Below are 18294 nucleotides of genomic sequence, written 5' to 3'. Positions count from 1 at the left end.
ACTTGTATGTGACATTTTCACTCACTCATTCTAATTATTTGCATGATGTATTAATTAATTAGTATGCATCTGGCTATAATTATTTGATATTCATTTTGGTGTGATTATTTATTTGCAATATTATTTATTTGCATATGGGTCAAACCTACTTTGGCATTCAACTGTTAATTATTATTTGATATCCATTTGGCCCTCGTTTAATTATGTATTAATAAATTATTTTGCATCATGAATTAATCAATTATTTTGCATCATTTTGAATTAATTAATTATCTTGCATGTGTTGTATTAATTAATTATCTTGCATCCTACATTAATATCTTTTACATTTTCATATATTATCAATGTATTTATTTTATCTCAGCATATTACACTTAAGTATTTTTCAAATTTCATAATGTTTTGTCATTGTCATTATTCATTTTTTATTTAAATATAATAATGTAAATTGGAGAAAAAGTATTGTCTTTTTATGGATTTTATAATTTAAAATCCACGAATACATGAAATTTTTCGTTTGAAATTTAATTAATAGTTTTTTTTTTAAATTAACACATTTCATAATTTAAATGAGACTGAGTAGTATTTTCTATGAATTTATTAATTCTAGATATATGAAATTTTTCATTAAACACCTATGATAGAGATTAAAATATCAAGTTTTGGTATCTTAATATTCTTAAGGTGAATAAAAATATTTTAAAACAAAAGTAAATTTCATTTTTCTAATTACTCCTGTGCCACCTATAATTATCAATTCATGCTTAGGTTTTACTTTCTTCGATATGAATTGATAAACATGAGACATTTAAACAAAACCTAAATAAAAACTTTGTTATGTGAACCCCTATATTTAATTTAAAAGATAAAATTGGGTAACCATTTTGTGGGTGTTGTAGGGTGCTAACACCTTCCCTACACACAACTGACTTCCGAACTTAAATATCTGAATTTACGTAGACCATTCTTTTTTTTTTTTGTGGTGACCAATCACACCTTAATATGATTGGTGGCGACTCCAAAATTATTTATTAAAATAAAATAAACGGGGAGGTCGGCCGCTCCGCGTAGCGATCACGTCGCGACAGGATGTTCGCCAGTGACGATTGATGGTGGTCGATGGTGTGCCAACAACAATCACCAAGAAACGACCATAAAAATTCCTTGAAAGTTGGTTGACAAAGGATGTTAGAAGGTAGTTAGCGAAAAAATTAAAAAAAATGGATGGCAGTGATCGGTGAAAAATGGTCTCCTAAATTTGACAAATGACACCATAAAAAATGTTCTTCGAAAGTTCATCGACGATGGTTGTCCAAAAGAAATTGTCAGAGTTTGTCAACAATGATTGCCTTAAAAACACTAAACAAAAGTTGATTGCTAGCAGTTGTTGAAAAACTGTAGCAAAAAAAAAAAAAAAAAAAAAGATGATGGAAGGTTAACATACGATGATCAATGGTGGCCTGTAGTTATCCTACGAGGATTATCAAAGAATGGCCACCCAGAGTTTTGTTGCTGGTTGGGCAGAAGCGATTATGAGGAAAAGGTAGAAGAAAACTAGTTATCAATGATTGTGTGAAAAATGGTGATTGTAGGTTCACCGAGGATGGTTGCTAAAGACGATGGTCGAATATTGGCTAACAACAATCCACAAGACGATTATCATAGGTTGGCCCCTTTTTAAATGGGTTCCTACTTAAGATATATAGAATGACTATTAGTTAGTATAAATTAATAATTTTGATTTTGTATTTTACAATATTTTCAGTAGTTGGGTATTTTCGGTAGTTATTTTTTCCAGCATATACGAGGGATTTAATTGTTCCATTAGAGTTTGTCCTCTAATTATTTTCTATAGACAATCAATGCAATTTGTTAACAGCTGCTTTTTTATAACAAACAATAGACAAAAACTCAAGCAATATATTGCCACTCGAGCAACAAACCAAAAAGTTAACATCCCTATTAACAGCAAAAAGTAACCAAGAAGGAAATACATCCAACATAGATAAAGCACTAGAGGGAATAATCCGATTACTGAAACATGTGCAACCTGATTTCCATCACAAGAACCACAAAACAAGTCTCTACATGAGCGAATGGAATCAATCAAAACTCCAAGTTTTCACCTCTATCTTATCTAGCCAAAGAAGAGTCTAAACCACAACAAGACCATCATAAGCAACAATTAACTTAGCAATTTGTAACCTCGAAGCATAGCACAACCCCTAAAGAAGAATAGCCTAAGCCTTAGCCAATGAAGGAGAGAACAAAGAAGATTAACAATTTGCAACTGTAGCAAGAATAAGCCTCGGCTCCCGAACCACAACAGTATTATTGGAAAAGTTGAGAGTCCTACGTTGGAAAATCCAAAGAGATTTATACTCCATATAAGATAGATGGGTTACTCCTCTCATAACCAATTGGTTTTGAGATAGAATCTCATACCTATCAAATTTAACATGGTATCAGAGCCTATTAAACGCAAACGAATATTCAATCCAAGATAGGTGAACCCAAAAAGGCACCATCTTGAAGGAGCATGTTGGAGATGTTAAGAGTCCTATATTGGAAAAACAAAAAAGACACACATTACATATAATATAGATGGCTACTCCTCTAATTGCCAATAGGGTTTGAGATGAAACTTTATACTATCAAATTTAACATGGAATCAGAATTCATTAAACCCAAATAGGTACCATATTGAGAGAAAATGTTAGAGATGTTGAATAGTTACCACATTTACTTTCTCATTACCTAAAAGAATTTATCATATAAAATTTTATTTGTTCAATAAATAATAATGTACATAAAATATGGGTTTTTTCATAACAATTATTTTTAGTGTAACTTTTTCTATTCCATGCCAAACTTAATTTTGGGTACTAATAATGCCTAATAAGAAGTAAAATCAATTATTTTAATCATTTTTTAGATACTTTTAAAAGATTGTCAAAAATAGCAAATCCGACAAAATATTTACAATATATAGCAAATTTTTAAATTCTATCAATAATAGACATTGATAGCCACTAATAATAGACATTGATAGCCACTAATATGCTTCTATCAATGATTTCGATAGACAGTGATAGAAGTCTACCAGTGACTATCATTGATAGAATCCAAAATTTTACTATAGCTTGTAAATATTTTAATTTATTTTGTTATTTTTAAAATGCTCCTATTTTAAATACACTCAGCTAATTTAAATTTCCATTCTCGAAAGAAAATATTTTCATCTAATTTAAAATTTAAATTGCAAATTAAATTGTAGGGTAAGGATCGGGTTACAAAGTTACCATTTTAATTTTAATTTGATTTCATTTCTAATTTAGAAACTTCATTTTTTTTCTTTTGCAATAGTATATTTTTTAATAAATCTAGCATTATTTTAGTCACAAAAACTTGAATTTCATTAAAAAAATTTATAAAACTTCTATTTAATTTGGGTGCATTTTAAAGTATTTATATAAATTCAACATTAAAATCGTAACTTTTGAAATAAGTGATACATTTTTAAAATAAATAACAAAGTTTTGACTTTTTTTTTTTTTAAATAATGGTTAAATTAAGGGTTTTTTTTCAATAATATATCAAACCGACAAAATATTTACACTATAGAGAACAATTTTGAAAATGATAAAAGCTCACAGACCCACAATGAGAAATACAAAAAATGTCATAGTCAACACGCGATTAAAGGGTCACACACGCACATGCGATTCTTCTTCTAAACGATTATGATATGTGATCATGTAGGAAATGATACACGGTTGTGTAGTTTTTTTAACAATGAAAAAAAATCCTCCAAATCTAAACAATCATGTTGACCACGCTAAACGATCGTGTTAACTATGGTAAACGATTATTTAGATCATATTCACACGATTGTATGTTTCTTTTTAAACGATGAAAAAAAGGCTTTAAATGTAAGCGATCATGTTGACTATGCATATGGTAAGCGATCGTTTAAATCATATCCACATGATCGTGTTTTTTTTTCTTAATGATGGAAAAAAATGTTTCAAAACTAAACGATCGTATTGACTATGCATTTTAAGCGATTGTTTAGATCATATCCACACGATCGTGTAGTTCTTTTTAAACGATAGAAAAATTGTTTAAATCTAAACGACTGTGTTGACAATGCTAAATGATTGTGTTGATCATGTTGACTAGGTAAGGGATTATTTAGATTATCATATCAAAGAGATATTTAAACGATCTTGATATTCTAGAAGAAAGAAATAGAAGATAAAGAAAGGTAGAGAGAGGATGAAGAAAAAAAAGAAAAAGAAGAATACAAATAGAAGAAATAAAATTTGGAAGAGGACCTCAAGAAATCTGAAAGAGAAGATGAATAAATCTATAAGAGAAAGAAGAAAGAAAAGTGACGAATCGTCTGAAATATCAAGGCAAATATGGAAATAATGAAAATATTTTGTTGGTTTCACGGGCTTTTATTTTTGTTACACTCACAAATATTTTGGTGTTTTGTTACCTTTATGAAAAATAACTTTAAATTAGTGCAACTACTTTCCATTTTTAAATAATAATAATAATTATTATAAATGTTGTGTAGGAAGTCACGTATCTACTACACGATTTCCTTTAGTCCATTCACCCATCTTCGCTCACATAAGCTTTGACTGAGTTAAAGGAGGTCGTGTACCCAGTCTTCAGTAACCAGTACGAGACTTCTTTATTTTAAATTAACCATATATTTTACAATTCTTAAAAAAAAACATTATTTTTTAAATTTGTCCAACGTTTTTCGTAGTTTTGCCACTTGAAACAAATTTTTCTAAATTTTTATCAAACAATTTAAATCTAACATTTTCGTACAACAAATTTTTACAACCGCACAACAAACGTAATTCAAAACAGACATTTAGAGTGGTACAAGTAGGGAAGGAAGAGATCAAAAGTAGTTAAATGATCCTAACATCCATTACAAATATGTTTGAGAAACAATCATTTTTATTTAAACATTTTTTAAATTAATTAAAATACACTTTGAAAACTATTTTTGAGGGTTGAAACATTCAAATTTCTTTCTAAATGACTTATTTTTTTTAATTAAATTAAATAATTAAAAATGTATTTTAAATACACAGTTCGTTAATAAACTAAAATAGCAGTATTTTGTCGCATTGATTCTGTGCTTCCCACTTTAATCATACACAAGAGAAGATAAAAAATTAAGTAGAAAAAATGTTATGCGATATACTACGATTCAATAATTGAGCCCATTATATATATATATATATTAAAGTACATTAAATATCTTTCGAATTGAAAAGTCTATGGTCCTGATCAAATTTTCATATATGTATTAAACTTTTACAGACCGAAATAAATTTGTGTGGAGTTGAGAGGTTTGAATAATCTCACATGCAATGAATAATTGTCAAAATGGACAAAGTTTTTCAATATTGGAGGCATTTATTATTATCAGCTTTTGAAATTCTTTTCTTTTGGCAATAGATTTTCAGTCTTATGTTCATATATGTCTTTTTGAACTTCAATTGGATATATTCTTAAACTTTCAATTTTATGTAATTTTAAGATAATTTAATTTTTTTTAATTATCTATCAAATAGATTTTTGTTGTTTTTTTTCTTTTTTAATTTTGTATCAAAATATAGTCAATATCCGTAGTATATCTAAAATTCAAATGTCTACAAAACATATTAATGACATTTTAAGTAGAATATAAAATGAAATTTTCTTTTAAAAAATTGAACATAAATAATTGATATTCAACCCTGGTTAGATGTCAAATGTCGTCAATCAAATAGACATGAATATGAAAATTGAACATTAAACTTGTTGAAATGGAGGTTTAAACTTCTCACCACTCGCCTCTCATATTAATTACTCTTGAGGTAGCAATACCACATAATTCTTACATGTATGTAAGTATATTTATGATTTTATGGACCCATAGTTTTCAAAACTTGTAAATATTTTCTTACATAAAAAATAAAACTTCAAGAATGTTGGCCTGCCATCCACTGATAAATTGAAAAACCCACTCCTAAACAAGATGATAGTTGTGATTGCATTCTTAAACTTTCAATAATAACAATGAGACTCCCAAATTTATCCAATATAATTTTAAAATTAAACAATGAGAGCTTCTATGAATGATGCCATTAAAGAACGTTATAGGCATTTTAAAAAATTACTAGCTGACACATTAACTTTTAGTATTTTTACAAATATTTCATCCTTGTATAATACCACAGTTATTATTGGACTATGAATGTTATCACTAATAGTTGCCTTTCATGACTTTTTATTTACCATCATCATATATATATTTATTTTTTGTTTTTTCAAATTAAAAGTTATTCAAGTGCTATGGTTGAAATTACCTATCAAGGATAAATTTTACATTTTAAAATTTAGTTGAAACTGGTAGACATTTGCTATTTCTATTTTTTTTTTTGGTTTATTTCCTCAAATGTGGTATTTTCTCTGTGTATATATATTTTAAAGAAACCGTATCTGAGTTTTCTTTTTTCTTTTTGTTATTAATGTTGTTGTTTTTATTATTGTTGTTATAATTGTTGTTATTATTATTGTTATTACTATTTTGTATTTACACCATGTACAGAAACAATTAATATATAGGCACACATAAAGTCAAAGAGAGAAATAAGCTATTTGGGAGGGATTATTTCAAAACAAGATAAGAAAGGATTACAAAATATATTTGAAAGTGTACATTTTTCTTTTCAAATGAAATCTCTAAAGATATGATATATATTTATTTATGTATTTTTAATAAAATTTATTATAAACTAAAAATTTTGCTAAAAGATATTTATAAAATATAATAAAATTTTAAATTTTATTAATAATAGACACATGGTAACATTTGGAGATCTATGATCTATGAGTGACGTTAATATGATATAAAACTTTGTTATATTTTAGATATGATATAAAACTTTGTTATATTTTAGTATATTTGAAATGTCTTTAAGAAAAACTATTCTAAACAAAAAAAAAAACTTAATAGTAAGATATTACCTTATATCTTTCGTAGTCCACCATACATCAACATAGACGCCAATCTATGTCTAGCAACCATTATGATATAGAGATGAACACAAATAGCAATATATTCATAGATAGTTTTTGATATATTTTACAAATATTTTGGTTCAATAATTCTATATTACAAAATAATCCTATATATAATTAAGAGAGACATCTAAAAACTTCCTTGAATTGAAGAGAGGTTGAGAACGATAATGGAGTCACGTAACCCCATTTTTGTGTTCTTCCTCTTCATCATCATGTCGTTGCTCTCTTTAAATTTGCCATCGAATTCTGCTGAGCACGATATTCCCTCATCTCTTTTGTCACCGCCGCTAATGCCACCGATCACTAGACCTATAGTTCCTCATCACCCGTTTACATTCCCTTCTCCATTTAGGAAGACTTTTAGACACACATGGTTGCCACCACCATCGCCACCGGCGCAACAAGAATTGGAGAGGCCAATAGTTCCTTATTTTCCCTATAAATTTCCACCACCTCCATCAAGAAAACAGGCCAATCCTCCTCCGAGCTACCATGCCTTTCCCCCACCAGCCTTACTGCTCCTAGCCAGAAAACTTTACATGTCTGAGGTCAGGAGGGCGACGCCTCCACCACCGCCTATAAAGCCATATCAGTGGCCAAAAGGGAAGATCCGTAAATCACCCCCACCTCCTTTCTAATTCTTCTACGTTTTCTTATATATATTCAATAAATTTCATTGTCTTTAATTTGGCCTTACTTAGTTACTTTACTTATCTTCTCATCAAAGCTTGTCCTTGAAAAAAAATATCAATCACCGACCATTTTCGCATTGATCGATAAAAAGAAATATTGTGTAATTTATGAAATGTGTTTGTCAAACAATTAAACATTCTATGGATTAACTTACTCGATCAACCATCCCAAGATCTGCCTAAAACTTTATGCATTCTCTCTAATAGAAAATATTAATTACACTGTTTCTCAACTTGGTCATGTGTTAATAAATGGATTAAGTTTCCATTTGAACTTCATTCTTTTCTTTATGCTTAGAATTTGAAAGACAACAATGGGGTTTGTAATATTGGCCTCCTATATTTTCTTCCTTCTCATTGCATTTTTCTCTTTAAATCTTCCCTCTAAATTGACTGCACATTACATCCACCCATCTTCATCCACCAAACTCTTCGTGAATACAAACCTCCGCCACTGTCGCTGCCACGTCTGGTCTGCAGCCACGTCGCACCACCACCAGCCAAATACAAGTTCAAGCCGCCACCATCGCCAGCCAAGAAAAGACACAAATTCAGGCCGCCGCCATTGCCAACCAAGAAAAGATACAAATTCAAGCCTCCCCCACCGCCAGCCAAGAAAAGAGACAACTTCAAGTCGCAGCCATTGCCATTCATGCCACCGCTACCACCGTCACGGCCACCACCAAAGTACAATTGGCCACGAAAGTTCAATCGTAACTCGCCTCCACCTCCTTTCTAACGCAGTCGTACTAGTGTGTGTTGTGGATATGAATGAAGGTTCACCCTCAACTATGACATTTATTTATAGCACAAAATAGAGGGAGGAAAAAAAAATGTCACGAAAGGAAAAAAAAACGTGTTTTTGACGGGAAAAGACGAAAATTTTCGGAAAATATTTTTTGCGACAGTTATTTGATGTCGTAAAATAGAAATAAAATAATAATAAAATAATATATTTAATATATGAAAAATAATAACTTTTTTAGGGATTTTAAACTTATTCCCTTCTCCTCTTTCCCCTTTCTTTCGTCTTTCTCCCCTTTTGCCTCCCCTTTCTGCTTTCTCTCCTTTCGCCTCCCCTTTCAGCTTTCTCCCATTTCGCCTCCCAATCTCCGAACTCCTTGAACTCCCTTCTCCAGACAACGACGAGGTCCATCATCGGCACTGCCCCCTCGTGGCCATCTCCCCACTCCAACGTAGCTTGTACCTCTTCTACTACACGACGAACGGGCTACGACCACTCTTTGGAGTCTACCATTGAAGCCTCCAAATCTCGTCTTTCTCAGATTCGTTCCACCTCTTATCCTCATTTCCAAAAGCAATTGTAATTTCTTCATCCCTTATTATTACTATTGTTTTTTTTTTTACCTCTCCTGTTGTTCTTTGTTTAGTTTCCAATTAAGAATGAATGTTAGTTTAGGTCTCTAAGAGAAAGGGTTGAAAGGTTTTGAATCGTTACTCTCTGTACTTTTCTTTGAGTAAGTCATCCTAAAAAAGATAGTTTTATAGCATTTGAATAAAGCTTTAGGCTATTTGCTAGATTGCAAAGTGGTTTCTGGACACAAAATCTCATGGTCGAAATTTAAGAAGAATTGAGTTCTTGCTCCTGCCGATTTTTTCAATTAAACTTGAAACTCAATTCTCAACATTGCATCTAAGATATGTTCTTCACAAATTTTTGTATTTATTCCTTAATTTTTCTATATTTCTGGCTGCCACTAACTAATAAATATTCTTTCTTTTGTGTTTCCCACCAATTGTTTGATGAAATGCCCATGAAGGAAATCTTGATTATTGAATGTACATAGGAGGAAATCATTTTAGAATGTTATTATAGTGGAATCCTGGTGAACTAGATTTTATTTTAATGGTTCTAATTTTATTAGTTAACTTTCTTTTGAGGTAGGGGATAAGACCCTTTGAATAAAATTTTGATTAGTTAAAACATAATCCTAATTCTTTATGATTAGTTATCATGTTTTTGCTTGGAGAATATTGACTTTTTGTTGATACTTAAATCATGTTCTTAGTGATGGTGTCAGTTCCTTCCCATTTCTCTACTCCCTCTCTCTAGTGTGTGTTTGCTTTGATCAATTAATGTGTACATATCTGGTGGTATTTTATTTAGGTTTGTGATTTTGAACTTTCACGCTTGAAGTCCTTTATCAAACTCTTTTAAAGGTAAAGTTTGTTGTAAACTCTTTTGAAAAACTTGTTTTAATTAATTAAATTTATGTTTCAAACTTTGAATTTCTCCCTATTATATATGTATATATGCTTGTAAATTAAATTTAATTAGATTGATCGAACAAGATTTAAAGACGTATAATTGGATATTTTGACCTTTTTAACGGTCATTTGTTTCTTCACAGGTGAGTAAATAATTGTTAATTCCCCTCTATTGTGAAACTCATTTTATGTTACAAACAAATTTAGATGCTAAATCATTTGAGTTGATAGTGATCATAATATAATATATAATTCTAATTACAATATTGTTGTTGTTTGATTATTTTGTACATATATGGTGTGATACTTCAAATCCTAATTTATTTTGATCTTGTTATAAATATACTATTCTAATTCAAAAGTTAGATCAATATATGTATATATATGTGTTATGTATTAAAAATGTTAAAAACACGACACTTCTTTTGTCTAAACTTTAGCTTGGCTATTTGCATATTTCTGACAACATGTTAACTGGGGTCATTCCCTCTACTCTAAGTGGTTGCACAAGCTTAGTAGATCTAAACTTGGGTGAAAATTTTCTTCAGGGTCCCATACCTTTCTTTATAACTAACTATTCATTCTTTTTTGGGAATATTTTGAAAAATATGAGAAATTACATATTACTGCATGCTTGATGGGCTTCAAAGCTGTACAAGCCAAGGTGTAAAGTAGAAACACTCTAGTCCTACCAAATTTATAGCACACAGTTCTCCTGTCTTCCTTTCTTTCTTATATAAGCGACTTTTTAGTTGTGCTTATTTTTGTCTAAACAATTTTGGTGAAAAGAATAAAAAGAATAGCAGAGAAGAAGACAATGCAACTCATTCAGGCGGATTGTGATTTAGAAGATATATGTCGTGTATGAGTTTTCTATCTCTTTTATGCGTTGTTGATTAATTAATTAGTCTGGCCACATTTTCAGTTAGCTAACTTTAGATTTGTCTCTTTCCAATAGAATGGAAAAGATCCATTTGTAAAAGGTTTAGATTCACAGATTTGACATAATTCTTTTCAATTGAGATTTCTCTTTATGGTTCTCCCCCAACATGGATCACTTAGCGGTGTCAAAATTTTTCCTGGTGGTTCATTACCTAATATTTTTTTAAAAGGTACTTCTAGTTTATAATGTCACACCTGGTAAATTAACTATCACACTTTGTATTTCTAATTTTTTTTATTCTCTTGTTTAACAAAGTTATGCAATTTAAAATTTGGATATAATGAAACAAAAAAGATGTTTTTTCAAAATTTCATCATAGGATTTGAAAATAGATTTAGAAAACAAATCCAAATACTCTAGTAAGTTTGGAAACAAAAATGCTATGTGAGATGAGTATAAACTAGCGGTGTTAAAGAAAACTGAATGAGCTTGAAAAAACTTATCATCAATCCAAATCCCACCCGTGGAGTTTGGATTTGTGAGGCCTTGATCGTGTTATGTGATAAGATTCCTGCAGTAAGATTGGCCTATGCCATAAAACCATTATGTGGCAGAAGAGATTGCAAAATAATTTGTGTTTTGCGTTTTAAGCTACGCAACAAGAAAGACTACGTGATGAATTGTTCTGTGATATGAGCTTCCTTCACAAGGAAGTAGTGATGTCATTCTCATGTAAGAAAGCCGGTAATTGATTTGACACTACCATCCAATCCAAATTCAAGATAAGAAAATAACAGTACTGACACATGGTGTTTTGACATTGGCAGATTCTCACCACCGAATAGAGTCGGTTAATCATTTATATATGGAAAAGTGTCATCAGAGAGGCAGAAGTCCGTTCATTTTGAAGCTACTTTTACCTTGTGTTCACTTAAGAAAAAATTGGAAAATTTTCAAAATGTTCAGAGATTTTTCACGAGCTTGAATCCGACAAAGAATTGCAAGGAAGTGCAAGAAAGCTCTTTGCTAATGAGCTGGACGAAAAAGCTAGCTGATTGTTGATTGTGAGTGGTTATTCCTAAAAATGTTTTAAAAAACAAAAGAATTTCTAATGTGTTTATCTTTAAATGTATTTTATGAAATCTCTAAGTTATATGCTTTCTCTTATACCTTTCCATTTCTTAAAATGCATGTGATTTATAAATGAATGAGATTTAATATATATGAACTGAAATGATGACATAAGATCCATGATCTTGTGTACCCTGTGTGATGAGATTTCCTCAAACCAATCCAATACAAAATTTTCATAATTGGATTGTCTTGGATTGGGTTCATTTTTTCTAAATGATTATTTGGGTGAAGAACAGGTCGGAAAGAAGCATATAGTTTAGTTGCATTATTGGAATTGCTTTGGTTCATTTGGCTAGAACAAAATTATAGTATAGCTTAAAAAATAGTGGAAACCTTTCGAGCTAGTTATGGGAAAATGTCCTCAATCTTGCTGCTCTTTGGTGTTCCAAAAACACTCTTTTTTGTAACTATAGCATTGCTACCATAACGCTTAACTAAGCATTTATGTAATCTCTTATTGACTTTTCGAGCTTCTAATCTCGAGCTGGTTTCATATCTTTTGATTGATGAATGATATCACTTTTAATCTTCAGACGTGCCCATCCAAATTGAATGCATTGATGCTCCTAATTGATCTCTCCTGCCTTATGTATATTTTCAACAGAAAAAAAAAAAAAAGAATTAATTAGATCGACAAAATTTACTACCGGAATAATGAAGTTGAATCTACACAGTCCTTCAAACCAACCAACCACGAACACCCCATAGTATAGAGAAAGAGAGAATGAGATATTGATGGAGACATCCTATACCTATCACATGCAAAAAGAAAAATTGAAGACTCATTTATTGATGAACTTTAATTTGACGGTCAATATTGGCGTCTGTACTACAATAAATGTTAAAACTGACATTTATCCATCAATTAGCTAGCTATGTTTACCCTTTTTCCAATAGTCTATGGTTTGTGCGAACCATGGTCCTACACCAACTAAAATTATATATGACAACTATAGTAACACAAACCTTGTTTTTGGTACTAGTTTTTTCTTTCTCTTGTTCAAGTTTTGTTATTCGCTATATATTTGTTGCTAATGGTTTTTCCTAGGCAGTGTTGTTTGTTGTCTTGGTTACAATTGTTTTATCAGTTGTTGACTCTTTGCAAACTAGAATAACTATCTCTTTCAGGCATATATTGTCGAATTGGATTAATTACCCACCTTTGTGTATATTTAGTGGTACATTACCTTACTAATTTCGTAGTTATCTTTGAAACTGCTAGAATTATTTGTGTTACATTTAACAACATGTGCGGGATAGATTACCTCTAAGATTTTGTATGCATTTATATTTAGTTTTACAATTACCACTATTTTAATTATTTTTTATAGAAACTATTTTTATATATTGTTTATTTTACAAAAGTACTCCATTTGAACTTTTTTTAAAAAAAATAAATATTCTAATAACCGATCACATTTGAATGTATCCATTTTTTTTTATTGAATTCTATTTATTAATATCCATTCTAATATCCATGTCTTTAAGATTTCTATTTATAACCTAGCCTTTCATCATGTGTGTTCTTACATTACTTATCTTCTCATCAAAGCTTGTCCCTAAGAAAGTATCTATCACCGTACCATTTGAGCACTGCTCCAAAAAGAAAAGAAAAAAACTAAAATAAAATAAAAAGAATTTTTTCTATGAAATTTTTTTTTGAAGGAAAAATATCAGTAAATTTAACATTATATTATTCAATACTCATATTAGCTCTAGTATCATTTTAAATCATATATTCACTCAAAATCTTAGTTAATAGAGTGAGGACAAATTTAATGTTATATATCATTATTCATCAACTAAAAAAATTTAGTGTGATAAATATTTTTCTAAAACATTAAATTACTATCATATTACTTTTGTTAAATTACAAAAACAAAATGTTTGAATGAGATATATATGTAGCTTAAATCATGGCTCAATCTAAGTTATATCAGTCCAACCATAACTTACCCCACCACCTATCACATGTCTGCCTAAACCTTTGTGCACTTGCTCTTATAGAAAATTATTAAACTATTCTCAACTTGACTCGTTGTTAATAAATTGAATTATAGGTCCTCGCCAAGTTCCTTCTATACATTATTCTTGGAATTTGAAAGAGGAATATGGGGTTTGAAACATTGGCCTCCTATCTTTTCTCCCTTCTCATTGCATTTTTCTTTTTAAATCTCCCCTCCAAATTGACTGCACATTACATTCACCAATCTTCATCCACCAACCTTTATGAATACGGACCTCCTCCGCTGCCGCTGCTACCGCCACCTCCGATATGCAGACAAGGCGCACCACCACCAGCCAAGAAACAAAACAAATTGAAGCCGCTGCCATCGTTGTCGCCACCACCACCCAAGTTCAAATGGCCACGAAGATTTACCCCTAAATCACCTCCGCCTCCTTTCTAACACAGTACTAATGAGTTATGGATATTGGGAAAGTAAAATTAATTAGCTTTCTTATTTTTCATTTTATGAAATCAAAACTCATAATTTTATTTTCCCATCCTTTATTACATTGCCATTTGCCCAATATCCTTTATCCACTAAATTAGTTGATTGAGTTGAATGTCATTGCTCGAACATATCTTGGCCCGCCTGCCGCAGTTAAGACTTTTATTGTATATTTGATAATAATTTTATTTTTTCTTTGTTGTTTTATAAATGAAATCTACTTTTTAAAAAAAAATTTCGTAGCAGCCAAATTTAATTTTAAAAACGTAAAACACTCTTTAAAATGACTTTTATAAATTTTCAAAGTTTTGCTTTTTCTTTTTCTTTTGGAAATATTGGTAAGAAAAAAGGATCAAAATATAGTATCAACACCAGCAAACAATGCTGGATGACTTTGATGGATGGCTTTTTTTTTTCTTTTCTTTTTTCTCAGATGGCTTCATCAAAAGTTATAGGATGAACATCAACGAACAATGCAACATTAGCAAAATGATTATCATTAATTCTGTTAGTAGCATTATAAATTTCTTGAATATTCCTCATTCTCCTTGGTGTGATTTCATCATCACTTATGGAAGATGACATTCAAGATGAAGATGACTCCATCGCTTGAATTTCTGCTTGCTCTAATTCTTGAACAATTTTATTGTCATCTATATTAACATGAAATGGATTTTTAGCTTTATCAACGTTGTCACTCCAGTTTCATGATTCATCTTCATTTGAAAATCACAACTCTACTACTAATAATTTTTCTTGACAGAGGATTATACAATCGATAAGCTTTAGAATTTTCACTATAACCTACCATAATACATTTTTCAGATTTATCATCAAACTTGCCTCTTAACTGATTTGGAATATGAGAATAAGTTATACTCCCAAACACTCTCAAATGACTAATAGATGGTTTCTCATCACACCATGCTTCATAAGGAGTCATATCTGGAAAACCCTTGTTGGAGCTCGATTCAGAATGTAAACAGTACATGCAACATCCTCTCCCCAAAAATTGTTTGGCAGATTTTTTGCTTTTAGCATACTTCTTGCCATTTCCATGATTGTTCTATTCTTTCTTTCTGCAACTCCATTTTGTCGTGGAGTCATTCGAGTTGTCATTTGATGGTGAATTCCTTGCTCCTTGAAAAAATTACCAAAAGCTATATATTCCCCACCACGGTCAGATCTCAAAGATTTTATCTTGTGACCACTTTGATTTTTAAAAACTTTAAAGGATTTAAAACATAAAAGTGCTTCACTCTTTTCTTTCAAAAAAATAAATCCACAACTTTCTACTGAAATCATCGATGAAGGTTATGAAATATTGATTACCTCCATTTGTTGTTCGCATAGGACCACACAAATCTGTATGAATCAACTCGAGAGGTTTAGAGGCTCTCCAAAAAAAAAAAATCTTGATGATGTTTTGCAAGAATACACACTTCACAAATATCTGTCTCATGGTTGATATTTTGAATGCCTCTCACCATATGATTTTTGCACAAATAAATAGTGATATAAAGTTTAAGTGACCATATCAAAAATGCTAAAGCCAGGATGGATCCTTCAATATGCTGCTGAAGCAAGATATTTGACCATATGTAAAGTTAAGAGGAAACATCTTATTAGCAGTCATTTTTACCTTGGCAATAAGAACATCGGTCTGATCTTTGATTACACATGTGTCACCTTCAAATAAAACTTTTAAACCTCGATGAAGCAGTTGTCCAATACTCGAAAGATTATGCTTTAGACTTAGAACATAGAACACATTTGTAACTCGTTTTGTGCCTTTCTTTGTCTTCACAAGAATATCACCTTGGCCTTTAACTTGTAGTCTGGTATTATCACCGGTCTTCACTTCACTTTGGAAAGATTCATCCAAAGTACTCTTTCCTGTCATGTGGTTACTACAACCACTATCAAGATACCATATAGGCTCTACAACATCGTTTTGAATACTACATGAGAGGAATAGAATGTCTTCATAGTCTTTTTTTCTGTTCTTTATGCATATTCATGTTGGTATTTTCATCTCCATTTTTTAGTGTCCAACAATCTGCTTGGTAATGACCGTACTTTCTGCAATTAAAAGATTGAATGTGAGAGAAATTACCACGACCACCTCCTTAGTTTCTACCAAAGCCTCTTACTCTTCCGCTCCCTCTTCCTCAAGATAAAGAAAAGCTTTCTTGTGAATTTTCAGGATTTACACTGCTTCAATTATCATAGTTTCTTCCACCTCCTCGTCTTCCATGACCGCCACGACTTCCACTTGATCCGCCTCTGAATGAAGTTTGCATTTGAAAAGCTTCCTCGGAATTAACATCAAATTGTTTTAATCTTAGCTCATGGGATTGAAGAGAACCCATCAAGCTATTTATAGACAACGTAGATAAGTTTTTCGATTCTTCAATTGCAACGACAATATGCTCAAATTTTCTTGGCATACTTCTAAGACTCTTTTCAACAACTCTTTGATCGCCCACTTCTTCACCATTTGATCTTAAACTACTGACGATTACAAGAATACGATTGAAAAATTCTTCAATAGTTTCAATTTCTTTCATTTTAATGCAATCAAATTCGGATATGAGAGCTTGTAACACAGCAGTAATGAAAATCATTAGTATAAATTAGAATAAGAAAAAAAAAATGTTAGTTGAGATATCTTCGTGTTTGTAAACATATCAATCCCTCTTGCTTCTTTGTGTCTTGTTCTTTTTAACAAAAACTTAGAAGTGAGGAGGCGGTGTTTGTTTCGGGAGGAACCTTCGTGGCCAAGGGTTCTTGGAGGGCCTGGGGAACTTGGACTGTAGATAGTTAAACGATGGGCCACTGGAGGTGGGAGTGGCGGAGGCAGCGGCCATAGACGGCAGAAGAAAAGTTAGAGAGACTAACAACACTAAGAAAGAAAGTAAAAGGGAGGTTCTTGAAATTGAACAGACCATTTTGATTTAGTGTTATTGTGTGTTTGAGTTTTTTAAGCAGAGCTTTGCTTGGCAAGTCCTATATATATATATATAGTTTGGTGTTGGGAAAGCAAAGATATTAGAGTCCACTACATAAAGCACAGAACAACGAGTCAAAATATAATAATTCAAACTTCGTTCTTTGAATTTGCAAGTGTACAAATGGACAATATAAATAATACAATATATAGTACGAGCATTGAATAAATTCATATGTCAGAAAATTTAAACTTCGTGGAACCTCGCTAGAGTTCTTGCTAAAATAAATTAGATTATTATTATTTTTGGAACAGCGAAAATATATTAGATTTGATCTAATGAAAATGATTAAAAAAATAAGTTGAGGTAGAGAACATTGAAGCAGAGAACAGTAGGGAATATGACATACAAATTTTTAACCAAGTTCAGTGTACATTCACCTACATTTGGAAGACCGTTGCCCTCCTGAGTATGGTTTAAGAGGTTTACAAATACACATTTTATTTGATAGATAAACTATCATGTATTACATCAAACCTAGTAACTTATTTAAGCTCTTGAAACTTGTTTCTTCGACATTCAAGCTGCCTGAACTTAACCTTTCTTTAATCTTGAAGTTAGGCTGCCATAAACTTCCAATTTTTATACTCGATCAAATAATGTCAAAAACAAAAATCAGAAGCATTAATCAAAACCCACCAGAAAAAAATGATTCGTCTCTTTGTTTTTGAACTCATGTCAACTTCATAAAAAACTTCATCACACATGCTTCCTCAATTTTTCCCCATTTTCAGCAGAACAGCAAGCACTAAAAAGTGTGATATTATTTAATAAAAACAAAGATGTAAGAC

At 31.0% G+C, this 18294-nt stretch overlaps 1 long non-coding RNA gene and 1 pseudogene across 1 annotated transcript; one reads left to right on the top strand and one right to left on the bottom strand.

Moving 5' to 3' along the window:
- Positions 1–11146: 11146 nt before the first annotated feature.
- Positions 11147–12571, top strand: LOC116404466. The gene is made up of 2 exons (XR_004217311.1): positions 11147–11649; positions 11733–12571. It is a non-coding gene; the product is annotated as an uncharacterized LOC116404466 (long non-coding RNA).
- Positions 12572–15209: 2638 nt separating this feature from the next.
- Positions 15210–17151, bottom strand: LOC116404792 (annotated as a pseudogene).
- Between the last annotated feature and the right edge of the window lie 1143 nt (positions 17152–18294).

The sequence above is a fragment of the Cucumis sativus genome, chromosome 6 (genome assembly GCF_000004075.3).
Source record: "Cucumis sativus cultivar 9930 chromosome 6, Cucumber_9930_V3, whole genome shotgun sequence".
NCBI classification, from domain to species: domain Eukaryota; kingdom Viridiplantae; phylum Streptophyta; class Magnoliopsida; order Cucurbitales; family Cucurbitaceae; genus Cucumis; species Cucumis sativus.
Note: the sequence above shows the minus strand (reverse complement) of the source record. Positions and strands in the feature narration are given on the sequence as shown.